Source organism: Eleutherodactylus coqui, chromosome 11 (genome assembly GCF_035609145.1).
Source record: "Eleutherodactylus coqui strain aEleCoq1 chromosome 11, aEleCoq1.hap1, whole genome shotgun sequence".
NCBI lineage: Eukaryota > Metazoa > Chordata > Amphibia > Anura > Eleutherodactylidae > Eleutherodactylus > Eleutherodactylus coqui.
In genome coordinates, this window is record NC_089847.1 from 109,481,515 (window position 1) to 109,509,295 (window position 27,781).

Sequence of the window (27,781 nt, forward strand, 5' to 3'; positions counted from 1 at the left end):
GAAGTAACTATGAAGACTATGTCATTGTACCATAATCAACTTAAAATTGTACTCCTCTCACTAATAAGCCTGCTCCTGTTCGGTACATTGGTGGCATTATGCTTGCTTCAATTTCCCATCATAATGTATTGTTTGGTATGGTGCTACAGTACACATAATGGCCTGCAGAGGGCTGTAGAAAGGCATTTAGGCTGTAGAGATTAAAGAGAACACCTGTGGGTGTGGCAGGAAGTAACATAAAAGTATGAGTTCCTGCCACACTCAGGGGGAAGTTGACCACCAACCCATCCAAGCTGTTGTCTGTGGATATTGGAGGCCATAACATACATACCATGGCGATTTTTGATATGGGCAGACTCATTGTTCTGATGCATCGGACGTGGTTGCGCAAAAGTGGAAAATAACAGCCAAGCCAAGAGAGCCTCATCCTCTAGTGAAGACATGGTTCTCGGAGCACTGCTAACAACTTTCACCAACAGAGCAAAGCACAAGAAAATGGCACCTGGTGAGCGCTAGAAGGGTGTTTCCAGGGGGTTGGGCAACTTCTGAGCTCAATTCCTGCTTGTGTTCATTCAAAAAAAGCACGCATATGTGGGGATATATGGAAAAATGCTGCAACTTTTACTGTAAGTATTACGATACAGTTGTGTGAGCCTGGCCTTAAACAAATTCAACCCGGAAAAGTTTTCATCAAATTTCTTGCAATATTTTCATTTTTTTTTTAAAGTTTTCTCTAAAACAATTTTTTTTGACTTGACCCATTTTGGAAAAACGTTCCTCACATGCTAAATAAACATCCACGATGTAGCGTTGAGCTGAAATTTCTCTGGATATAAGCATCTCTTGTACGCTTCTAATATTGAATGAATGTGTTTGTGCTTCATCTCAGCCTCCTTCAGCAGCTCCTTCAGATGATTTCTTATGTTGTCTTTCCAGCATGAACTTCCTGCCAACTGCTGTAACTGAACATAGATAAGAAAAGACTGATACTTCCCTCCTCCTCAAGATCTTCATCTGCCTTACCGTCACAGTTAACAACACGTTCACTTCTTGTACTCATGTGTCAAGAGTGATCCCCGATCCTGGTTCGGTGACAATCAGGCCTTCCTTCATGCAGTTGTGATACTTCATCACATCTATTATATTACTGTGTTCTCTGCATTATTCTCCAAGAAAATAGGGATTGCTGTTGACAGGAAGCAAGGTTATACTTGGACTTGTGACCCCCCCCCCCCCCCATAGTCTCTATTCATTTACCATTTTTATTCATTACTTTATATATTTTTTTTTTACATCTTTATTTTACTATTTTTTATTTCATGTAATTTTTGTAATTTTTTTGGAATGTTTTTATTGGTCCAACCTCCAATAAATACACTATTAGTAACTCGCCACTTAAAGTGTCGGTTCTTGTTTCTTCAAACCACTTGGATTATTGTGGTTCTGGCCACGGGGAATTGATGGAGGTCCCCATGGGCCTTCGCACCTTTCTGTTGAAGTAAATAACCCATCTTTTAGTCTTCTCACTTAGGGCTCCTGCACACGGGCGGATTTGATTTGCAGAGTCCAGGGCTGGTGGCTGCCCCCATATTCCACAGCAAATACCACCCATAGCCTCCTTAGGAGAACTGCTGCTTCCTGCACATGAGCGGAAATCAACTGTGATTTTCGCTTGCGGCATAAAAATCACAGCATGCTCCATTTCTATGTGTTTTCCACCTGGACGGCTTCCATTGAAGTCAATGGAAGCCGGCGGTCCTGCTGCCCTTCCGCAATGATCATTGCAGAAAGCTTGCGGCATCCACGTCATCTCCTAGCCACGATGCAGCATTATCTGTACTGCACATGTCTGACAGTGCGACTGACGGCGCTTCCGCAGTACAGATGAGGAAGAATCCGGACAGGTAAGTGGGGTCACCAGCCTGGCACAAGCTCGGATACAGCTGCAGGATCTGACCTTGTCGTTTACAGGAGGCCTTACTAATCATTCTATTTCTTGGAGGATTGTCCTTGAGCACTGTATTACTTTTTTGTTGTTACTCTACTTTACCTGATACCCCAGCCCTGGATTGAATGCAATGGCTGCAACTGACACTCTCCATGGTGGATATCCACATTGGATGAGGATCCCCTTACCCATTCCAGTTTCATTCAAAAGGCCATCCAGGCTGTCAGGTGCTGTGGTGCACCCGCACATACAGGGGTGACCCCACAACACCATGTGAGTCTGTTTCTGAATATTTACCTGTTTCCTATATTTGGGGGCGCTGTTCTTACGTTTTATCCATTTTACCCATACATCTATTACATGTAGTTAAATAACAATCAAGCATATGCTGACCCACACACCCACTTCCCTAGATAGGGGTCTCTATTACAACTATGGTCGTGTCTGCCGCTGGGCTCAAAACAAACATACTCTAATTGGAAATCAATTCCAAAAATGCTATAGTAATAGTTATAGTAATTTAAAAAAAATCATATTTGTGTTTTAATATCTATAATATAATCACCAGCAGGAAAGGCCATTATAAGAGCCTGCTCCACCCCTCTTCTCCCTCTTTCCTAAATTCTTCATGAGAGATGGGGACGGTGAGCCCCCTTCACAGTTCCTGAAACCCAAGCTTTCTCAGAAATCGGGTAGGCTGCAGAATAAATCCAGTCCCTGTGTTGCGGTATGCTAGCTGCAATCAGGAGGTGGAACCAGAGTGGTGTTTCTATGTCAGCCTGGCCCATATTACCACACCTCGGGCACCGTTGAATGCCTCTTTACTGTCACTGCAGAAAGTCCTTTAGATGCTGTCTGTCGGAAATCCCCCTCGGTCTTCTGTCATTGCAGAGGATCAATTAGGAGTCATCTGTCATTTGTGTTTCATGTCATTGCCGAAGCTCCACTCTTCTCTTCCCAGCTGATTGGGCAACAGGGAGGTGTTTCCACTACCGACCAATCAGCCATGACTGGTGTGTATTTATTCCGATCCCACAATCACATCTGTGCTGGTTATTTTACTGTGCGCATGCATGCTGTTCAGACATTTGCCTGGTGTAATCTATGTCTGGTCTAGATCCTGTTCTGTTTGGTGATTGGATGCTTGAGTTTAGTTCTGTCTGTTTCCTCTTTATGATGGTGGTCGGACATCTGAGGTGCATGTCCTGTTTATTGTGTATGGTGTACATGAATCCCCTCAATCCGTTGGGTGCAGGGGCGTAAGTAAAGGCTCAGGGGCCCTGATTCAAAAGGTGAACTGGGGCCACCCTTTATCTGTATCTGTACCCGTACCCATACCTAAACCATGCTGCACAGAGACATAACTTGAAGCTTCTGGGCACCAAAATAAAATCTGTAACAGGGCCCCCAACTATACTGCTTTATTCATAGTACTGGGCTCCCTATACGGAGAAGAGAGGCCTTATGGGCCCCCTAAGGCTCCTGGGCTTGGGTGCAACCGCATCCCCTGCACCCTCTATAGTTACGCCCCTGGTTGAGTGCAGATGCCTGAACCATGTACTGTTTTTGTGTCTGGTGTGGTTGCAGACTCCTGTCTGTTATCTGCCTTATCCTAGCCCTGTTGGCATTCCCATCTTTTGTATGTCCTTCCCTATCCTCCATCTATGGACAGACTAGGTTCCTTAGGTTCGAGACGTAGGGCCATCCCTACCAGGATGATCACCCTACTATTAGGCAGGGTCCGCCAAGCCAATGTTGCTAAGGGATAGTATTCCCACTCTAGCCTTTTGGTTTATGCCTTTTTTTGGAGATGTTACATAAGTATATGCCATTATGGACATTATCACGTCATGGTTTGATGTATTGGTGAGGTGACGTTTGTGGAGGACATTGTAGTTACACCCTGCACAAACATAACATTCTGATGGAGCCATTCAAGGAGCCATTCTATTTTGCTACATTCAGACGGTCAATGTAGGTTAAAGGGTAGGATTTCCAAATTTTTTGCCAAAAAATGCCAATGGCAGGTTATACAGTAATGCTTATTTTCTTTGCTCCATTCTGTTTGCCAGAATGATGGACAACCGCTGGGGCAAAAATGCATCTACTGAGTCGGTTGAATTAACGCTTTCCAATTCACTGTCTGAAGTCTTCAGACATTCTGATTGAAGGCTGTACAGCTCCAATGTCGGAAGACGTCCGGCAGGGTATTCTTACTGTATATTGCCGGCCGCTCTGTTATTGGGGGCCTCTCCAGCATGTCCCATACTGCAGTACTGGCTCTAGCCAGCAGATGGTGCCATTGTATAATGGCAGAAAGAGAAAACCCCCTAGGAAACCCTGAGTCCAAAATTAGATTTCAAAGGGTTAAACCAAAGAGTATTTAATAAATACACAAAACAGCTGAATTGGGAGTAAAATGGTCAAAACTTTATTTATAATCACAGGACCGACCTTCAACACTCTGAAGAATAAAACCCCCCTGTGGAGGAAACCTCTAAGGGAACTAAGACTGAAGGATTGTTCTTCTCTGAGGCTTAGGAGGAAATTAACCCCTTTGTGAACCGCCTATTTTTGCCTTACGGACCAAGAGATTTTCATTGTCGCATTGCATAGCCACAACTCATTGACATAGCCGTATGAGGGCATGTTTTTTTAATGAGGTGTATTATTTTATTCTTTAATGGCACCACTAAGGGGTACATATAATATGTTATATAACTTTTGTTAATTTTTTTTTTTTCTTTGGGGGGGGGGGGGGGGGACATGAAAAAACTCCCCAGAAATTCTGCATTGTTTTTGTTTTTGTTTTTATGGGGTTCACCATTCAGTAAAAATAACATGATAACTTTCTTTTGTGCATTTGCATGATTACTGCGATACCAAGTTTATACGGATTTTTTTCTACTACTTTTGCACAATAGGAATACGTTTTTAAAGAATAAACAATTGAATCTTCACCCCATTCTAAGACGCACAATATTTTTGTTTTCTGGGCACAGAGCTATGTGAGGGCTTGTTTTTTTTAGGAAGAGTTGTAGTTTTTATTGGTACCATCTTGAGGTGCATGTGATTTTTATTGCATTTTTGGGGAGGTGAACAAATGAAAAATAGCAATTCTGGCAATAATTTTTAAAATTATTTTTGCAGCATTCACCCATGCGCAATGAATAAGAAAATACGTTCATTGTTTGGGTCGTTACGAACATGGCGATACCTCATATATGATGCTTTTTTGAAATTTCTTTTGCTTTTCTTATCCCTTTAAAAAGGGTTTTTGTGGGGAAAATGTATTTTTTTTAGAGCTAAAACACATGGGCGTGTTTTTGTCACGTTATGCGGATTCGCGGCCGTACTAGAGGACGAAAGGAAACCATTGATTTCAATAGTTTCGTTTTACCATGGTGATTCTCGCACGTCAATACTAAACGCGAGAAAAGATAGGACTTGCCCTCGCTTTCTCGCACATGGTTTTTCGAGCTTTTTTTTTCAAACTCAAGCACTATAGTGCAGAGTTTGAATAGTCAAAAGGAAAAAAAAACAATTCATGCGCTAATATGCTTTACAGCAGCAAGCGTATTAGCGCATGCGTCCATCTGTTTAATTCTTTTTCTCCAAATTACACTTTTTAAACTATTTTTAGTCCCTGAAGGGGAATTGAAATGCAACCATTCGATTGTCAGGATGGCACACTGCATTACTTATGTAATGCAGTGTACTACGCTTATGGCAGCATCCTATTATACTCTGCGCGAGAGCGGGTCTAATAGGCTGAGTTACATTGCAGACACTAAGTCCTTTGTCAGGCCTTCAACTGCCTTGGGAACCCAATGATACCCTGCAATGATACTGCGGGATGCCAATGGGTGACAGAATGAGCCCCCTCCTCCTGTCATTTGCGTACATACTGCAGTTGGTATTAATTGTGGCAACGGTAAGCTTAACTAGAGCAACCAGTGTCAAGCAGCTGCTGCCAAGGCAAATAGGATCATGGGGTGCATAAAAAGATTCTAGGGGCACATGATTGTTCTTCCTCTTTACAAGTCACTGATCAGACCACAGTTTGGACAGTTTGGGGCAGCGGCAGGGGTGTATTTTCCCCGGTCAAAGTCTGTACTGATTTTTGCCTGGGCTGAAGGGGGTGGGTTTGTTTTACTGTTGGGCTTGGATTATTACCCCTAAATGCGCTGTAACATGGAAGCATTTGGAGCTAGTAATGTAGGCCCATCTGGAAGGCTGGCCCTAGCCCCCGTTCCAGCCACAAATCAGTACAGACACTGCTAGGACCTTCAGGAATTCAGCCAATCAGGAGCTAGGGGTGTGACAGGGGCATTCCTCCATGCAAGCCCTGTCAAACCCTTAGCTTCCGGTGGTAACATGGTACAATAGTGCCCTGGCAGATCACTGATGGAGGCCCTGAGACCATATCCTTAGTTTATAACAGCCTGGGGCAATTTTAAAAGAAAAAGAAGAATGAATTATAAAAGGAGGTAGAATGGGGGATTGCAGCCTGTGGTGGTTTTACTCCTTATGAACATAAATTTTTGTGCATTTTTTAAAATCAGTATTTACCTTTTTTATTGATGTCGCTTGAGTATAGATAATTTTTTTGCTTTGTACATAATATGGCCATTCACCCCTTCCGCCCCCCCCCCCCCCCCCCCTCTTTAATTCTGGGAGTTCTTGTACTGCATCCTGGCCGGGTGAGAGGGAGGAGGAGGGAGGTCCTGCTGAGCATACTGCTGTCCTGCACTGTGTTTAGTGTCTATTATATTAATGGACAATTCACAGACTCTGAATGTGTAATCTGAGGTACCTTTATAACTAATAGTCAGTAAGTTAAGGCCCATTTACACGCAAAGATAATCTTTCAAACACGTGAAAGATTTTACGATCTATTTGTATAAAGTGTTAATGGCCATTAACACTTTATCATCTTCATTTGCAGGTAAAAGAGCCTCCAGCTGCTGTTTGCAGAGCCCTACATGTGATGAATTGCATGCCCAGCTGTGCATTGTTCTCTTTATGGCTGTCAGCAGGTTGTTATCTGCCGACTCCCGGGGAGATAACAGCGTGCTTGCAGTCTGTCGAGAGATACATTCATCTCTCTGCAGCTGAACACTGGATTTTAAGTTCACCTTAAAATCATCGTTCACGCGAAAAGTGCCTGATGCCCCGGGTTACATGTAACATTATCGCTCATTTTTGGTCATTTGAACGAATTTTGAGCAATAATCGTTATGTGTAAATGGGCCATTATGCTGATTATCAGCTGCCAATAGTTATCATTTTGTTTCTGCCATATTTAATGTTTACCTAAAGATGGCAAAAATGTTGCGGTAAATCCCCCCCCCTCCCCCCTGATAGTGGATGTACGCTGGTATCTCCAACTGTTCTGCATTTCCCAATGTGCTACGGTTAATTAGAGCCGAGCGCCCTTTTCATGGTTGGATCCCATTTATCAGATGTTCCTTGCTCTGTGTATATGGAGCCCCCTATAGGCCGTGTCCTGCAGCCGCTGCCGCCGGGTCTTCATGATCCGTCTAATTCTGGAGGGTTGAGCAGCGGCAATCGCTTTCGTTGATGTATAAGGGGAAACGCAGACAAAAGACGAAAACCACAATGCATTTTTAGAACCTTTATTGGAAATGCAATAAGCAACATTGTAATGAAATCTTACAGGACTTGTAAAGAATTACACAATGATCCCAGTGACTCTCCGGTCAGGCCCGGTGGAGACCACAGAACTCGCCGCGGTCCTTCTGAACAGGCCACCGATGTCCTGAGAGGAGAGCCGCCGGACCCAAAGATCCAGAGGAAGGCGAACAAAACCCCCAGAGAGTTCTACCTCAGGGGGGAAAATAATTCCTTCCTGACCCCAAATGTGGCGATCGGCTGTCACCCTGGATCTGCTCTATCCTGCTGCATATTGCTGGTGTCATGTCCGGGTCTGCTGGATCTGTCACGCATCTGACCTTTAGACTTCTCCGTCTGGGTCTCTTGTGTGGCTGACCTTCAGATGTTTTTTCTTCGTCTGGGTCTCTTGTGTGGCTGACCTTCAGACTTTTTTTCTCCATCTGGGTCTCTTGTGTGGCTGATCTTTAGATGTTTTTTGTTCGTCTGGGTCTCGTGTGCCCGACCTTCAGATGTTTTTACTCCGTCTGGGTCTCTTGTGTGCCCGACCTTCAGATGTTTTTTCTCCGTCTGGGTCTCTTGTGTGCCTGACCTTCAGACTTCTTCCCTGTCTGGATCTGTTGCGTGTCTGACTTGCCCCCTTCTGGGTCTGTCCCGCTGTGCGTTGGCCCGGTCAGGAGCCCGGTGATGTTCTTACCTTGTACTAGTCTCCTTGAGATTGTTAATCTAAACTTAAAAAAAACGGCTCTCTTAGTTCTTTTCATCTCCTCGACAAAAATTGGCCCCTCCTGTGATGCCGGTGATGTGTTGCTCCGCGATGCCGGTGATGTGTTGCTCCGCGATGCCGGTGATGTGTTGCTCCGCGATGCCGGTGATGTGTTGCTCCGCGATGCCGGTGATGTGTTGCTCCGTGATGCCGGTGATGCGTTGCTCCGCGATGCCGGTGATGTGTTGCTCCGCGATGCCGGTGATGTGTTGCTCCGCGATGCCGGTGATGTGTTGCTCCGCGATGCCGGTGATGTGTTGCTCCGTGATGCCGGTGATGCGTTGCTCCGCGATGCCGGTGATGTGTTGCTCCGCGATGCCGGTGATGCGTTGCTCCGCGATGCCGGTGACGTGTTGCTCCGCGATGCCGGTGATGTGTTGCTCCGCGATGCCGGTGATGTGTTGCTCCGCGATGTCGGTGATGTGTTGCTCCGCGATGCCGGTGATGCGTTGCTCCGCGATGCCGGTGATGCGTTGCTCCGCGATGCCGGTGACGCGTTGCTCCGCGATGCCACCTCTGCTGTTCTTCTAACTGTTCTTCTCAAATGGCCCAGGATGGTTCAGGTTTAGAATATTAAACATTCTGATGTATGGTGACTGTGGAGATGCCTGTGATGTCATGCTTTGTGATGTCATCCTAGCTGCCACTGTATCAAGTTTAACCTTTTCCTTGCCAATAAAATGTCAGTGTATGGCAAATAACAGGGGACATAGGATAGTTAAAGGTTAAACTGTTAACCCCTTCAGGACATACAGTTAAATCCTTTGCATGCAGTATTTCTATGGAGAGTATTTGGGAGCCGATCTTGTAATGTGTAATGTTATGGTACTATATCATACTACAGGAGCGATGAAACGGTCCCCTTTGTAGTTTTTGAAAGTAGTGTTAATTATTAAAATAAATAAGACAAAAATTTTTGAAATTCCACTTTTCCCCTATTTTTTATCATTGCATCTGTAAAAGTCCAATCTATCAAAGAAACGCAGTTGCGCCGTCAGAAAAAGATTACACAATGTCAGAATTTGTTTCTTTTTTTTTTCTTTTAGGTCACCGCATCTCCAAGTGAAACGATGAGCCCTCATACAGCTATGCTAACCGAAAAGTAAAAATGCGATGTCTGTCAGAAGGTGGTGGCAGAAAATAACCTTATTTTGTTCCTTAAGAAGTTGTTCCCCTACCCCCTCCCCCCACCGTAAAAAAACGATATCAATCTTTGTATCCTTGCAATCATGCTGACCCATACAATAGGATGTCGCAATCTTTTTTTTTTTTTCTCCCGCAGTGTAGCAGCCTGCGAGGCATTGCTGATATAAAGAAGCCCATTGGGGGGCATGGGCTTCACATGCATGCAGTTTGCAGCGCTGTCGCATCGCAAGGAAGTCGCGTGATTTTTGTCGCCCATGTGAAAGCGGTTTGCTCTATCGTTTTGCTACGTCTTGTAGCCAATGGTTCCCTATGGAGCCTCATTGCTAATTGTATCGCATGGAACGTACCTGTGATTTTTTTTAATGCTATGTGACACATGTTTAACATTAGAGACTCCTATTGACTTTCTCTTGACAAAATCCTGCGTTTTTTTTCTTTTATCGCGGGTAGCAGCGACTCGATGCTACATTTTTTCCAATAAAAAACCATCAGTGATGCTACAAAGTCACATGTACATGGCAGCGATGTTGTAGCTCGATATAGCTGACACCCGTCTGAAAGAGGCCTAATACAGAGGGTCTTTTGAGGAGGGGTTCGTTATGCCTTAAGTTGGGTATCTTCACTTACGGCAAAATTGACTTGGGCATCTGACTTGGGCCTCGTTCACACGGGCGAGAAAGTTGTGATTTTTGTCACGTTGCGACAGTGCTACAAATTGCATGTATGTGAAGCCCATGCTTTCCTATGGGTTACTTTACACATGCAATATTTTGTAGCATGTGACAACCCGACACAAAAACCTTGCGGGTCCATGGATATCCATGCGACTCATGAGGTTTTGTAGCCCATGTTTCCCTATGGAGCCTTCCTCTCTGTTGCATCTCACAAACACGTGATTTTCGTGTGCTGCGATGCAACTTTGACAGTAGAAAATCCTATTGTCAAAGCCCTAATCTAAACCCTAGTTGCAGGAAAAAATCAAAAAGAACAGTATACATCACCTTAAAAGCGCTGTCAGCCCGGCTGCATCTTCTCCCCGCATCCCCGGCGCGGTTCTTCATCTCTTCTGGCCGGGGATTAAGGAGTCTCCGCCTCCTGGGGGTGCTGCCTCTGATTGGCTGGCGCTTGGCCAGTCACAGCTAGCGCTCGACGAACCAATCACAGCTATTCATCGGGCGTTGGCTCTGATTGGCTGGGCGTCGGACGGTCACGGCCAGCGCTTCCGGGAGGCGGGGGTTTTTCGGTCCCTGGCCAGAGGAGATGAGGAACGGTGCTGGGGAAGAAGTTGCTGTGGAGCCACGGACAGCGCTTATATTTATCACTGCGAGAAACCGCAGCATTATTAAACGGACCAGTGATGCGATATCGCTGCGATTGTCTCGCAGCGATGCCGTGTTGCCCGTATGAACGATGCTTTTAGTTGTTCCTGTTAGATTTTTGCAGTCCTAATTGACTAGAATTGGACAATCGCAGAAATTTTTGCAACGGATTTGCCACAATAAGAACTCCACCTTACCGCAGTCAAATCTCAATTTCTTGGGCTTTCAGTGGATTTAAAGTCCTTTTACACGGGCTGATGATCGGGCACGAACATTCATTTCCCCAATCATTGGCCCGTGTGACTATGCAGACAGTCAGCGAAAGATCACTTGCTTATTCACCAGCTGATTGTGTCTTTGTGTAAATGACGAGATGCGCTGCGGATGAATTCATTCTGTATGGGGACAAAGGATTGTAGTAATGATTGTTCATTCCCATACTAGCGATAATCTGCCCATATGACTGTAATGCTTGCGGAAGTGCTTTTAATGGAAGCCGTCTGCACAGAATCCAACTTCAAATAGAGCATGCTGTGTATTTTTTTGTTTTGTTCCCCCCCCCCCTCCCCCTCCACCTCTCGCCGCGAGCGGAAAATCGCAATTGATATGTGTGCTATGGCAACTATTTGCTCCGGATTCCGCAGTGCAAATCTGCCCGTGTGCAGGCGGCCTAAAGGATCTAGGAAGGTTTAGCTTGCACAAAAGAAGGCTGAGAGGAGACTTAATAGCCGTCTACAAATATCTGAAGGGCTGTCACAGTGCAGAGGGATCAGCCCTATTCTCATTTGTACAAGGGAAGACTAGAAGCAATGGGATGAAACTGAAAGGGAGGAGACACATTAGATATTAGACAGTGAGGGTGATCAGTGAGTGGAAGAGGTTGCCACGGGAGGTGGTGAGTGCGCCTTCAATGGAAGTCTTCAAACAGCATCTGGACAAATATCTGTCTGGGATGATTTAGTTAATCCTGCACTGCGCAGGGGGTCGGACCCGATGACCCTGGAGGTAACTTCCAACTCTGTGATTCTATGAAGACTGCTGATAGTTCATGGCTCTCATAGATCGTACGATGTGTTTGTTTTTTCTATGAAACATAGTTTTTCAAGCTTTTGTTTCAAACTCAAGCACTATAGTGCAGAGTTTGAATAGTCAAAAAAAACCAAAAACAATTCATACACTAATATGCTTCATAGTGACAAGCGTATTAGCGCATGCGCCCATCTGTGTAATTATTTTTCTTCAAATTACACTTTTTTAATGCTATTTTTAGTCCCTGAAGGGGAATTGAAATGCAACCATTCGATTGTCAGGATAGTACACCGCATTACTTATGTAGTGCAGTCTACTCCGCCTATGACAAAATCCTATTATACTCTGCGGGAGACCGGGTCAAATAGGCTGAGTTACATTGCAGACACTAAGTCCTTTGTCAGGCCTTCAACTGCCTTGGGAACCCATTGATACCCTGCAATGATTCTGCGGGATGCCGATGGGTGACAGAATGAGCCCTCTCCTCCTGTCATTTGCGTACATACTGCAGTTGCTATTAATTGTGGCATTTAAGAGGTACCAGGATCTGAGGTTTCTAGACTACTGATGGTTAGAGCAGGAACTTGGCTGTCAGTAGTCAGCCAATCCATTACTTTAAAAGATATATGTGCAGGTTTAAAGCCTATTAGTGAGGTCAGTAGAAAGATGTATTGGTGGTCACTAAGGGGTTAAACAGAATTGATTCATTTTCAACTCCACTTCCATGGATTCTAGCATAAAGATAGCGCTTTATTTAAATCCCATGAATAGAAAACATCTATTTAAATTTCCTGACTAAAAAACATCTTCATATGCGCTAGGAATAAAAAGGCTGTTCGAAACACGTAAGCGCAATTTTTATTCATGAAGTTTAAATAAAATGCTGTTTTTATGCTGGAATCCACAAAAGGGGCGGAGTTGTGTTTCTACTACAGAATCTATACATTGTATCATATTTACATTGAGTGACATTATAGAAGATTCTAGAAAGAATGATAGGTTACAATGAGGAGATATGCGACGGAGTCCGAGTGCAAATGTTACCTCTGCACCCCCTCTAGTTATCTGCCTGGGCCTTACCCGAAATTCAAAGTAGTACATGGAGAAAGGAGTGTAAGGAAAAGTTTTACTGCTGCTCTGTACTAAAGCTGGGAGTGAAATGAGAGTTGAGCTTTTGTTGACTCGTGAGAGTCTTGGGTTACAACAATGAGAAATGATACCTATTCAGAGACAAAAGTCCAAAATAAACCTAGCCGACTAATGCCGTTTCCCGCTACTGTTACCCAACTGCTAAAAGATAGGTTTTGTGATTTACTTGCACCTTCTCAGAGGTGATACTCTTCATATATGTATCCTTTGGTTGGAAAAATAGTGAAAAAAGGAGTATGAAATCATCCATGGCTGCATTTCATGAGACTGATATCAATGGCTGAATTTAGGTTATCTATGATGTAGTCAAGATATTAAGATTAGAGATGAGTGAGTATACTCGCTAAGGGCAATTGCTCGAGCGAGCACTGCCTTTAGCGAGTACCTGCCCGCTCGAGACTGAAGGTTCGGGTGCCGGCGGCAGGCAGGGAGCTGCGGGGGAGAGCGGGGCGGAACAGAGGGGAGATCCCTCTCCCCCCGCTCCCTCCTGCTGACAGACGCTACTCACCGCTTCCCCGCGCCGGCACCCGAACCTTTTGTCTCGAGCGGGCAGGTACTCGCTAAAGGCAATGCTCGCTCGAGCAATTGCCTTTAGCGAGTATACTCGCTCATCTCTAGTTAAGATATATTGTATCTAGCTAACTCGCTGTAGAAATATGTGAGCTCTTAAAGCATGACCAAAAGGGTTAGTCGATCTTTAAAACTTCATGGCCTACCCTCAGAATAGGCACCGATATCCGATCAGTGGAGGGCCAACTCTCAGCACTACCGCAAATGAGCCCATTAAAGGAACTTTAGCACTCATGCAAGCACTATGGCTTCTTCACTGTTTACTTGGGCTGGTTTATACTCAGAAAGATGTACTTTTCATCACTTGAATGGGACAACACTGCAATATTCAGAACAGCCAAAAGTATAAACCAGACCTGCAGCTAGGATATTGGAAGCTTCATCTCATCACAGGCTCAGAATGCTGTTTTGTTCCTCCCTATACTGTTACTAGTGGGGTACCACAGGGGCGGTATTGAAGGGGTTGCCGTTACTAGTGGGGTACCACAGGGGCAGTATTAAAGGGGTCACCGTTACTAGTGGGGTACCTCAGGGTTCAATTTTGGGCCCTATTCTTTTTAATATATTTATTAATGACCTTGTGGAGGTATTGGGCTGTCAAGTATCAATATTTACAGATGATGTAGAACGATGAAAAGTAATCTACAGAAGAGAGACCTGTATATGATTTCAAATGGATCTAGATAAGTTGGGGCATAAAAGTGGTAAATTAGGTTTACCACTGATAAATGTAAGGTTATGTACAAGGGTAAAGGAAATACATGTCACAGTTAGACACTAAATGGGAAACCACTGGAAAACACTGACATGGAAAAGGAGTGGGAGATTTTAACGGTAAGCTTAACTGGAGCAACCAGTGTCAAGCAGCTGCTGCCAAGGCAAGTAGGATCATGGGGTGCATAAAAAGATTCTAGGAGCACATGATGAGAACATTGTTCTTCCTCTTTACAAGTGACTGGTCAGACCACACATAGAATATTATGTACAGCTTTGGGCACCGGCAGGGGTGTAGCTATAGGGTGTGCAGAAGTAGCGGTCACTACCGGGCCCTAGAGCCTTGGCGGCCCCTCTATCATATTACAAAACACTAGTATTATAACATGCACATGGATGCCTGGGGAGCCATGTTCGGATTTTGCATCGGGGCCCCCTACATTTAGCCTCTACCAAATTTTTAAAGATTCTAGCAATGCTCTTGTCTACTATTATTGCATTGATGGGCTTCTTAAAGGGGTCGTCCCGCGCCGAAACGGGTTTTTTGTTTTTTTTTAACCCCCTACCCGTTCGGCGCGAGACAACCCCGATGCAGGGGTTAAAAAAACAAAACGGAGAGTGCTTACCTGAATCCCGGCGGTCCGGCGTCTTCATACTCACCTGCTGAAGATGGCCGCCGGGGTCTGCTCCCTCCGTGGACCGCAGCTCTTCTGTGCGGTCCATTGCCGATTCCAGCCTCCTGATTGGCTGGAATCGGCACGTGACGGGGCGGAGCTACACGGAGCCGGCATTCTGCACGAGCGGCCCCATTGAAGACAGCAGAAGACCCGGACTGCGCAAGCGCGGCTAATTTGGCCATCGGAGGCCGAAAATTAGTCGGCACCATGGAGACGAGGACGCCAGCAACGGAGCAGGTAAGTATAAAACTTTTGATAACTTCTGTATGGCTCATAATTAATGCACAATGTATATTACAAAGTGCATTAATATGGCCATACAGAAGTGTATAGACCCACTTGCTGCCGCGGGACAACCCCTTTAAGTGAGACTCAACAATGCAGAGAAAAGTTGTGGAAGGGTCCCCATGCTGAATTTTTGCATCCAGGCCCACAAGTCTTTAGCTACGCCTCTGGGCACCGGTACTCAAGAAGGACATATTGGAGTTTGAGCGAGTACAAAGGCGTGCAGCTAAAGTAAAATACTGTGTTATCATGTTATACTTTTGGCTGCAGCTCTGCTTGTTCAGATTGGCCCCTATGAATAAGCACAAGCCCACCATTAACCCTTTCCAATCCACTGTCTGACGTCTAAAGACATTATGATTTAAGGTTGTACAACTCTGATGTTGGAAGACATCCGTCGGTGTTCTCTTACTGTATATTGCCAGCCTCTCTGCTGTCGGAGCCTATCCAATGTGTCACCTCATGCAGTACTGGCTTTAGTCAGCAGATTGCGCTGTTGTATAACAGCAGAAAAAGAGTAAGCCCCCTAGGAAAACCAGGATACAAATTGGATTGGAAAGGGTTAAGTCAAGGCATGGAGAGATAATGTTCGCTAGAGCAAAGATAAAAAAATTACAAGCAAGGATTTAACAATAAATCATGGAGCCCCAACCGCAAAACTTCAAAGTGCTGAAATAGAAATAATACTAGGAATAAGGTGCAGCCAGGTAAAATAATAGAGATGCACAAGTCCACAGATTTATTACCTGACTTTTTCATTTATTGATAGTACCAGCATAACAAGATGCGTTTCGTGGTGATATGCCTCTTCCTCAGTATTGCTGAGGATGCACATCAGGCATGGGTGGGATGAGCCTTGGTGTGTGTATTTGGTGAAGGTAGTCAGTGACACAACATGCCCACCTCTGCAGGTGTGGTGTTAATCTAGGCTGGATTCACCCGAAGTCCCACAACAAGGACTAACTATGCTTTGAGGACCCCCCTGCCCTCTTCCATTGCAAGGGAATTGCACCTTATCAGGAATAGATTACCATTATTTTGGTCTCCACTTCATCGACGTCTTCTTTTGCTTTCCTTGGTTTTCCTTGCAATGATTTTCCTTCTCTTCCATCCAGGGGCGTAACTATAGAGGGTGCAGGGGATGCGGTTGCACCTGGGCCCAGGAGCCTTGGGGGGCCCATAAGGCCTCTCTTCTCCATACAGGGAGCCCAGTACTATGAATGAAGCATTATGTCTGGGGGCCCTGTTACAGGTTTTGCATTGGGGCCCAGAAGCTTCAAGTTACGCCTCTGCTTCCATTCCATGATCCACAGTCATCATTAACTGAACCTCACCTGTGAGTAGACATGGATCCTCCTACTTAGTCAGGTGTCATAGTGGCTGCTATACCAAATTGGTAGTTTCATGCAATTAACTAATCTTCTGGTAATTACACATATAGGCATAAAATTAAAACAGAGTCAAAAGGGATTAAAAAAAACAGCAACAATCGGGAATTCATACATAATATTCAATGCAAACTACAAATACACTCCTTACACAAACTAAACCTGCTCATACAGACATTAAGAAAGGACCTTCATATGTCCCCTACAGCAAAGTACTGGATGGGTCATTAGCCACAATAGCAAGCAGCAGATGCTGATGGAAAACTGTGTGAGATGTTCCCCTTCTCTACGGACTTGATGCTCATATAAACATGACTTCCACAAAACAAGTAATATTTCAGACAAAAATTAGAAATTCATCATAAATTTGCCCATATGTGTACTTGTTGAATAATATCATTCAAAATGGGATGGGAAGACCTGAACATGGATCGGGTTTGTATCTTTTAATGTCACCATGAACAAAATAGAAAAAGAATTCCTGCAGTCACAAAATCTTTTTCCTGGATAAGACCAGACATTGACGTTCTTAGCTATGTGTAAGCAACCTCTCAATCTGTCCACCTGAAAAATAGGACCTGATAGGACTGTACCCAGAAAGATCCTCCATATGAATATTTGAATCCTATCAATAAACAGGACCATATTTGCCACTACGCACTGGAGGGCCAGTGCCTAGGGCGGCTAGTTGCCAAGGGGCGGGCGTGGCATCTGATAATAGAATTTTATTTTATATATGCTGACCAAAGCACATTCTGTTTGTGAGTAGTTCTCACCAAACCACCATCAAGGCCTCATAGCCAGGAGAAAGAATGGAGCAGGCTGTGGGCCTATGAGTCAGTCAGGGCTTCAACAGGACCTGGGGAGGATACTGAGTATCAGCTAGATGGGGCAATGAGGACAGTAATGAGTAGAGGTGAGAAGGGGAGTATGAGAGGACATTGTTTATGATGGGTGGGGAGGGAGAGGGGAGCATGACAGGACACTATCTGTGATGGGGAAGGGGAACATGAGAGGAACGTGTGTGATGTGCGGAGGAAGGGAAGAAAATGAGAGGATTCTGTGATCGGCGGGCATGGCAGAAAACATAAAAAGGACTCTGAGTGGGGTGTAGGGTGTGAGAGTAATAATACTGTGTGAGCGGCTGGCTGGGGGCATATGAGAAAGGACACTGTGTTAGCAAGGGAGAACCATATAAAGTAGACTGTGCAAGCTTGGATAGGGGTACTATGAGGAGGATACTTTAAAGGGGTTGTCCCGCGAAAGCAAGTGGGTCTATACACTTCTGTATGGCCATATTAATGCACTTTGTAATGTACATTGTGCATTAATTATGAGCCATACAGAAGTTATCAAAAGTTATTCACTTACCTGCTCCGTTGCTGGCGTCCTCGTCTCCATGGTTGCCGTCTAATGGCCAAATTAGACGCGCTTGCACAGTCCGGGTCTTCTTCTCTTCTCAATGGGGCTCCGTGTAGCTCTGTGTAGCTCCGCCCCGTCACGTGCCGATTCCAGCCAATCAGGAGGCTGGAATCGGCAATGGACCGCACAGAAGAGCTGCGGTCCACGGAGGTAGAAGATCCCGGCGGCCATCTTCAACCGGTAAGTAAGAAGTCACCGGAGCGCGGGGATTCAGGTAAGCGCTGTGCGGTGTTCTTTTTTAACCCCTGCATCGGGGTTGTCTCGCGCCGAACGGGGGGGGGGGGGGTTTGAAAAAAAAAAAAAAACCGTTTCGGCGCGGGACAACCCCTTTAAGTTCTTTTGTCATGAGTGGGATGAACCATGAGGGGAAGTTTGTGTGAGAGATGGGGTATTGGGGAGCAGTCTGACAATGAGACATAGGGAGCAGTCTGTGTGAGATAACATTGGTAGTAACAGCAGAATAGGATGAGGTAATAAATAGGGTGCAGATGCACTGTGGAGTCATGGAGCCAAAGATGTTTATGTTTCAGATTCTGCAGAGACAAGATGCAGCTGAAAGAAGTCATCATGGCGGTCTAGGCCAGACGGAGAAGATGAGAAAAGAAAATATCTCCAATGAGAAGACGTCACCTTTCATCACCAGCAGTAATTGTATATGATGGCTATCACTGCATCTGATCGGTGCTTCATTAATTCATATAGCTGACTGCTATATGATCACCATATTAAGTTTACATATACGGTAATTATCATTTAAAGCATGATGTGTTATTTAGTCACGATATGGGCGGATTATTCAGAGATGGTATGTTGGTGTAGTCTACCGTCTTTCCCCCAAAATAAGACAGTGTCTTATATTAATTTTTGTTCAAAAAGGTTTAACTTTTTTACATGTATAGCTGCCTAGACACTATTTAAATTGACTTTTTTAATTAACTGTTAGCAGGGCTTAATTTTGGAGTAGGGCTTATATTTCAAGCATCCTCAAAAAGCCTGAAAAATCATTTTGCATCCTCAAAAATTCTAGAAAATCATGCTATATCTTATTTTCTGGGAAACAGGGTAGTTACGATAATATTTAGTTAGTGTATTATTTTGGGGCAGGGCTACTTTACATGGATAGATTCCTGATTCTGAAGCAGTATAGTGTGCTCTGTATTTCCCAGTAGACCCTTTGGTTCTTGAGAAGGGCAGTCCACAACACTGACCACCAGGATCGCTTGTATGAATATCTCTAGCATTTGCCAATCATGCCGAAAATAATTATTTGTACAGCATCACAATTGATGATCAATGGTAAATAATAATACTTCTTTGCTAACATTGACCAATTGTCCTTATGGTTGCTCATCATAAGCGAATCATGAAGACAATAGACCCTTTAATGGGGCCTAGGGCAGCTAGAGTTGTACATATGGCTCTGTAGAACCAGGTAGACAACCAAGCTACACATAGTGCTGTCCCTCTGAGCTTCCTGTATGTGTTTGCTGCCAGGTTTTCCCGTGTATGAGGATTTTATGCTGGAAATATTGGTTTCAGCCAAAGGAATTTTTAGCAATGGGGTTATTGGATTTGGCTCCTCGGTTTGCATAGGCAAATATTGCTCTTTGGCTTTAGAGATCTAAATTTACTATGTGAGGCTTCTTTATTCACAGTTCACTTCTGGGAAACAGTCATGACGGTATTATTATGACTACTGCAGTATTTATTGAGGATCTAGATATCATGTAGTGCTATGTATGAAGAGTAGTCATCAGCCGAGGTTAGGCACTAAAGCAAGAGGAGACCAAGACAATCCTGTTCTACTTCTCACAAGAGAAGGTTGTTGTAAGGTAATCTTTTCAGGTGTCTACATCTCTATCTCATTTTGTTATAAATATAATAAGATTTTAGATTTAAGAGAGTAACCGCACTTTTAAGAAACTTTTGACAAGTTTACCAGTGCAAGAGTGGCCACAAAGATGGTTCTCCTAAAAGGGACCCACTAAATAAGTATCAGCCTGAAAATCCTTTGAAAAGTCAGAGCGATATGTCAAGAGTTTTGAAGAGTGGGGTCCGAGTGCTGAGAACACCACTGATGAAGGGGCAGGAGCACTCACCTAAGCACTGTGCCCGTTCAGCTATCATCGTTTCTTTTCATGCCTCCTCACCAGCTGATGATACTTGCACAGCTGTCTAAAGATGTCTACAGATCCCTCGTCAGCTGCTAAGAGGAGTCGATGAGGAATGATTGTGCCCCTTCATTTCAGCGATCAGTGGCGGTCTCAAGCCCAGACGCCTACTGATCAAAACTTTTGACATGCCCCTCTAACATGTCAAAAGATTTTCAAAAGTGCAGGTACACTTTAAATGCCATGGGTGACTGTTACTTATTTGGGGGGTCTTATTTGGAAAGAGCCTTTCGTAGCCACTCTTGCACTAGCAAACTTGGGCTGTGGCTTCCAAAGAACAGCAGGAGAGAGCCGTTTGTATGTAGCGGTGCCGCTACACTCAGAAGCACATTTTAAATTTCCTGCTGTAAACTCCTGCTAGCCCCCCTGAGAATAAAGGGAAGTCCCGATGATTCTGTTCCTCTCACCAGGGGTTCCCTTAATCCCCACGGGAACTAACCGGAATTTACAGCAGAACATTTAAAATGTGCTTCTGGGCACTGCAAGTAGCAGGTAATTCCTCCAGCCCCGCTGCCGGATAATTCCCCAGCAGCGGGGGGCAGTGAGGGGACTCCCTTCAACTCTCTCCCCAGCATCGGGTTCCTCAAAAGAATTCACCATAGCGGGGAGGGAGGGGGGGTAGGTTTGGAGGGCTTCCCTGAGAGCATTGAGGAGAGGGCGCCCCTCTCTCCTTGCTATGGGGAATCCCCGTGAGAAGCCCTCTAGTACCGCCCTCTCACTCTGTAGCCCTGCCCCTCTCTGCACTATGGGGATATCCCTCAAGGATCCCCTGTAGCCCCACCCCCTCTTTCTCTGTACAATGGGGATATCTCTTGGGGATCCCCATAGCCCCGCTCTCTCCCTGCTATGGGGAAATCCCAAAGCCCTACAGGGCTTCATTTCTCTTTCCTCCTGGAGCAGCTGCATTTTTTAAGCTACACGCTGCTCCAGTGCAAGTGCAATTTTCACACACATGAAACTCAAGTCTTCTGCATGTGAAAAATTGCCCATTCACATAAATTTTAGCGCAGTTTAGCCACGCTTTTTTTGCACGTCTACACTGCGCTAAAACCGAGCCTGTGTGAATGAGCCCTTAGGCTGCATTTTTGCGGAATGAACTATGCTTTCTTGCGTGAACGTCAGCCTATTTTAGTGCACTTTTTGCCCCTGCAGGGCATGTTCATTAGCGTGTGGAAAACAAACGCACCAAATGAAATGGCTAATTAGTTCCGGATGTGTTCTTTTTTCAGCGCAATTACGCAGTGTTTCACGCATCTCCTTTTGTATTGCACGTGCATTTGCTCGCCCTCGTTGTCTTCTATGGGGATCATTGGTCCGCAAATATGCAGAAAAATAGAAAAATCTTTGGGTGTGACCGAAATGCGCGTGCAAAATATGGAAATATGAACAAACCCATTGAAATCAATAAAGGCCCATTTACACACATTGATTGTCGCTCCAAAGATGTCGCTTAAGCGACTTTTGAGCGATCATCGTTGTGTCATTTACAGTGCAAGATGATCGCTCAAGATGAACGATCACCTTGCACTGCCAGCAGACGATACAGAAGACAAGTGGGGTGTCCCTGCTTGTCTTCTGCATACAGCTGTTCCCCCGCTCTGAGCGCCCGGCTGTTATACAGCCAAGCGCTTGGAGCGGGTGATTCAGAAGGCAAGCGGGGTGTCCCCCGCTTGTATTCTGTATTCAGATCCAGATTTTCTGGCTGTATAACAGCCGAGCGCTCCGTGCCCGGTATGGAGAACAGAGCTGGACAGCTTTGTTCTTCATACCCAGCTGTAATTAGGGAGCGGGATACAGCTGAAACAATAGTACCAGCTGTATCCTGCTGTGAATCCCTGATAAGGCTCATCGTTGTCTTTCAGCATGCTGAAAGACGACGATGCGCAACGGGATAACGAAAACTGTGCAATGTCAGTGCAGTTACATAAAACGATTATCGCTCAAAAGACGGCTTTTCGGCTAATTTTGAGTGATAATCGTTGTGTCTAAATGGGCCTTAATTGCGCAGGAAAAAGAACACATCTGCAGCTCATTAGACTAATTAGCCATCTCAAAAAAGCATGGCTGATTCCTTTATTGAGCCACGTGTGAAGGGGGCCTTAAGGAGAGAATTTGTTTTCCACCTTATCATCATCGCATGCTAGAGACCCAACTTTTTCCTTTTTCATCCACTTTACCGCATGAGAGGAAATTGTATTTTTCAATCATACCATTTTAGGGTACACGAATATGCACCGTCTGGGGCAGGGGCGTAACTATAGAGGGTGCAGGGGATGCGGTTGCACCCGGGCCCAGGAGCCTTAGGGGGCCCATAAGGTCTCTCTTCTCCATATAGGGAGCCCAGTACTACGAATAAAGCATTATAGTTGGGGGCCCTGTTACAGGTTTTGCATCGGGGCCCGGGTGCTTCAAGTTACGCCTCTGGTCTGGGGATAGAAAAGTGACCTGGGAGAGGAAGCAAAACTTACAACATAAGTAACCAAAAGGGCACAAAGGACCCCACAGATTCTCTCTTAGAAAAAAACTGGATCACCACTGGGGCCCTTTGTGCCCTTTTAGTCATTCATTGTAGGCTACACATAACTTATTGATTAACTTTTAGTGACTCTTTTTGGGGGATAACGAACAAAAATTCCATCACTATATTTTTGGTGTTAAATTTTGCGCCATTCACCATGCAGTATAAATAACGCATTACCCTTATTCCGCAGGTCGTTAAGATACCAAATTTATATTGTTTTTTTTCATGTTTTACGACTTTTGCACAACAAAAACACTTGTTTGAAAAAAAATCATTTGTTTTTGTGGTTCTAAGGCTGCCTTTCCACGGGCGTCCTTGCATTGCGTTATCCGCGGCGCTAATCCGGGTAACGCAGTGCACACTTTCTATAGCGCAGCCTCCTGTCCACGAGCGGAAAATCAAAGCGATTCTCCGCTCTGTCAGATAGGCTCAGAACTGACAGGTCTCCCACCTTATACTCCGCTGTGGAATATCACTAGCGATATTCCGCAATGCCCGTGGACAAGGGGCCCAGGAGTTACAATACTTTTATTTTTCTATCAATAAAACTGTGTCCGGACTCCTCTTTTGTGCGTCGATATCAATATACAATTTCCTACGGTAGTTGTGAATCTGATTCCACAGTGTCAGACATTTAGGTAGAAATCACTACTTTTAGGACACTTCTTGCTTCAAAAACGTCAAGCTGCAGTTTTTGAAATTGACATCTGTCACGGCACACCGGTTACGGCACTGTTGTGTAGCACGACAGCCGCAACATAAAAATAGGTCTAGAGTGACGTTGGCCATTGGGCTGTGGTGTCAATCAGTGCAGGACGCTGAGGTGTAAACATGCATCTGCTTATGTGAGTTTGATTGGTCGGCAGGATGTGGTTTACCCAGTTGGTCAATCAATGATTACAGTAGTACATATATTACGGCCATTTCTCTTGGTGGACGCTGTTTTTTCTCTTCATGGTGCAGGTCTAGTCCAGTCCACATCCTCCATGTGCCATCTCTGACTCAGACAAGTCCATGGTCTTAATACTCATTATCTGTATTGTACATCTGATACTTTGTGCTGTTGTATTTATTGATATTTACTTATTTCAACTGTAATCCCCTTTACCATCTACGGAGAGTCTAGGTAGCCCCCCACATTCTGGATATGGGGCCAGCCTCATCAGGAGGACGATCTCCTCACCTTAAGGCTGCATTCAGACAAACGTATATCGGCTCGGTTTTCACGCTGAGCCAATATACGTTGTCCTCGTGTGCAGGGGGGGGGGGGATGGAAGAGCCAGGAGCAGGAACTGAGCTCCCGCCCCCTCTCTGCCTCCTCTCCGCCCCTCTGCACTATTTGCAATGGTGAGAGGCGGTCCGAGGGCGGGGCTAAGTTCCGAGAATTACTCCAGCCCCCGCCTCGCCTCTCCCCATTGCAAATAGTGCAGAGGGGCGGAGAGGAGGCAGAGAGGAGGTGGGAGCTCAGTTCCTGCTCCTGGCTCTTCCATCCTCCCCCCCCCCCCCTGCACACGAGGAAAACGTATATCGGCTCAGCGTGAAAACCGAGCCGATATACATTCGTCTGAATGCAGCCTTAGGCAGGGTTTTCCCTTAATTGTACGACAGGGTCAGATTTCCCTTTTCCCCCATTGTTTAGCTTTCTTATTGATCATTTTGCTCTCCGAGTTTTAGACAATTAATAAAGGCCCATATAGACACAACGATTATCGCTCACAATTCGCTCAAAGGCAATCTATTGATCGATAATCGTTCTGTGCATTTACACGGCCAGATGATCGCTCAAAATTCGCTCAAACAGCAGTTTGAGTGACAGTTTGGAGTGTTCACTTTGCATAAGCTCTTAAGTAGCTAATTAGCTACTTAAGAGCTTATTAGTGTCTAAATGAAGGCTCCCGCTGTATACAGAGGACTGCTGAAGCGCTGTCTTCTGTATACAGCTGCTGTGTTCTTGGAGCACTCAGCTGGTATACAGCTGAGCGCTCCGAGCCGGGTATGCAGAGCAAAGCTGGAGTGCTGTCTTCTGTATATAGCTGCTGTGTCCTCGGAGCACTCAGCTGGTATACAGCTGAGCACTCCGAGCAGGGTATACAGAACACAACTGGAGCACTGTCTTCTGTATACAGCTGCTGTGTTCACGGAGTGCTCAGCTGGTATACAACTGAGCGATCTGAACGGGGTATGCAGAACACAGCTGTAGCGCTGTCTTCTGTATACAGCTGCTGTGTTCACGGAGCGTTCAGCTGGTATACAGCTGAGTGCTCCAAGCAGGGTATACAGAAGACAACTGGAGCACTGCCTTTGCATACAGCTGCTGTATTCACTGAGCGCTCAGCTGGTATCCCACTGAGCGCTATGAGCGGAGTATACAGAAGATAGCTGGAGTCCTGCCTTCTCAATACCTTTGCTGTGTTCTCTGAGCGGGATACCAGCTGAAACAATATTATCAGCGGTATCCTGCTGAGAGCTCAGCGTGCGGTCCTGATAAGACTCATCATTGTCTTTCAGCTAGCTGAAAGACAGTGATGAGCGAATCGTTAACAAAAACTGCACTATGTCCGCGCGTTTAGACACAACGATTATCGCTCAAAAGACGGCTTTTGAGCGAATTTTGAGTGATAATCGTTCTGTCTAAACGGCACTTTAGTCTGATCTGGATGAGATGCTTTTAGCATCCGACTCAGACGAAACAACATGATTTATATCTAATGTTCTAATGGAAAATTACAAATTCGGAACTCTACATCTTGCGGTTTTTAGATTTTTTTCCCCATTTTTCAGACTTCGAAGAGCAAGGGCTTCCCAGAAATGTATTGGTTGCCTAGCTATGCCAGCCATGAGGTGACATATGGAAGAGAAAGTATCTAACATATCTCACAATGTGAGCCAGCTATGTTATGCCACATGTTCCATTTTTATGAATTTTGCATAAAACTAGGCATTCCACAACATTCTCCCCCCTCTCGCTCATACATAATGTGTAAAAGCAAATACAGGTACAGGTAGCCTTTATAATGATGATGAATGAACCAGACACAAACCGTTATATGAATCTTTTAACACAAATTGGAGAGAAGACCTTCAGAAGTCCCCTAAAAAAGAAATGTCTGTGCGAATGATAGACATGCAGAGTGCTGGCCGGGTTATTAGTCACATTAGCAAGCAGCAGATGCTATGGGAAAACTGATTTTTTTGATGAACCACCTGAGCCATTTATAGCCTAAAACTCTCTATGTTATTAATTAAACATTATTTAAACATTAGTTTTACTGTAAAACAGGGAAATGTTCCTGCTGAATTCCGGATGGAAAAAGTGGCTTCTTACATAACCAAGTATTTCTACTAGTGCCCATACACCTTCAATAGCTGTCAACCAAACACTTGCTTGGCCAATAGACATTTCTCCCAACCTTGCCATACCCATGGCCACTCGGTTTGGCATAGTGTACATGTGTTCTGAATATGAAGAGGGGAATAAGCCATTACCAGACACCTCTGTTGGTGACATCTCCCTTGGGAACAAAAAGATCAGGTATTCATATTCAACATGACTTACGCCCAATATCATCCATTGGGTGAGAGTTGGGAAACCTCCTGTCAGGTCCGGTGGTGTCGGGACTGGCGGCTCGCGGCTCCACTGAGCCCACATCGCTGGTCCTGTCCCTCAGAATGGAGCTGTGTGGCGCAGGGGAGCCCCAGCCCTTATTACCTTCCCTGGCCCCGTACTCTTCCCCGCCGCCGGGTTGCTAGGGATATGGCGGGTGTTGCCCCGCACCGCGTCTTTGGTACCATAGCAATCAGACATGCTTGGATCTCCACTTGTTCTGCAGTGCTGAGGGCTGGTTCCCTCTGCTGTCAGACTCCCTGCCCTAATCAGCTGCTGGGGGCGGGAGTTCTGACAGCATTTAAACTTCTCTGGTGCTTCCCTCCCTGCCAGTGTTAGTTTGGTCTTCTGTTTTCTGCATGCAATACTCCTGTATTGAACCCAAGTTTTGACCCTCAGCCTTCTGGACCTGACTTTGCTTTTTCCTGACTCATTCTGTACTGCGTACCTCCTGTTGCCGACCCGGATAGTCTGATGTGCCTTAGTGTTTGTTCATTTTTTCCCATGTCCCATTCCCCTAGTGAGTGCAGGGAACGTCGCCAAGTTGTCACCATGGGGCCTAGCCCAAGGGGGCAAGTAGCCAGGGACAGGGGTTGCGGCAGCGCAGGGCATTCCAGTATTCCGGTATACGATTCCCTGACACCTCCATACACAAAACTTAGTTGGCCAGCCTTGACAAAATCTTGGGCTGTCCGTCGACCAGAAAATGTAATGTGCTGCTACACCTGCAGCAAATAAGCCTGTCTGGACCATGGAAAGCCCAGTCCCCTCCTGATGAAACCCAAGGCATTTTTTGGCCGCTGTTCAAAGGTGGTTAAAGAGGTGTACAATGGCAGAAGGTCACTGTGCGAATTCAGCATGTGCCATAATCTGTGACTTTCCACATTGCAAAAGTGGTGCAAATCCTTTGAGAAATCCTTCCTATGTATAAGGAATTGGAAGCTCTGGATCAGAAAATAAAAGTGCTATGATTACTGTAGAAACATATTATTAATTGACTTGGCACAGAATTTCGGACCTAAAAGTGACAAGTTGTTAAAATGTGGACATTAATTTTACGTTAGAGCCCTGGATTCAGAAAACGCAGCTAGTTTCCTGCCAGCAGATGAGGCATGGCTTTGCATAAAAAGATGGATAGAGGAAGACCTTTGAGTTCGAGCCATAAAATTAATAATCCCATTCATAGATCCAACTGTTGGAGGAAGATGAAGCAGGGCAAGATGACGAGAATTTTTCAATTTGCATCCAAATTTTATCTTTTACCCACACATTGCCTTTCACACCATATACATGCAAGAAATATACATACATGCACCAATGGGAAATGCCGTTCATGCTCCATCGAAGGCAAAGGAGCAGCAACGGTCATGGTACGACTCTAGTCAAAGCTGACACCGATATGCTTAGTCCAGGGCTTGAAGGGGCACTAAAGACTCTT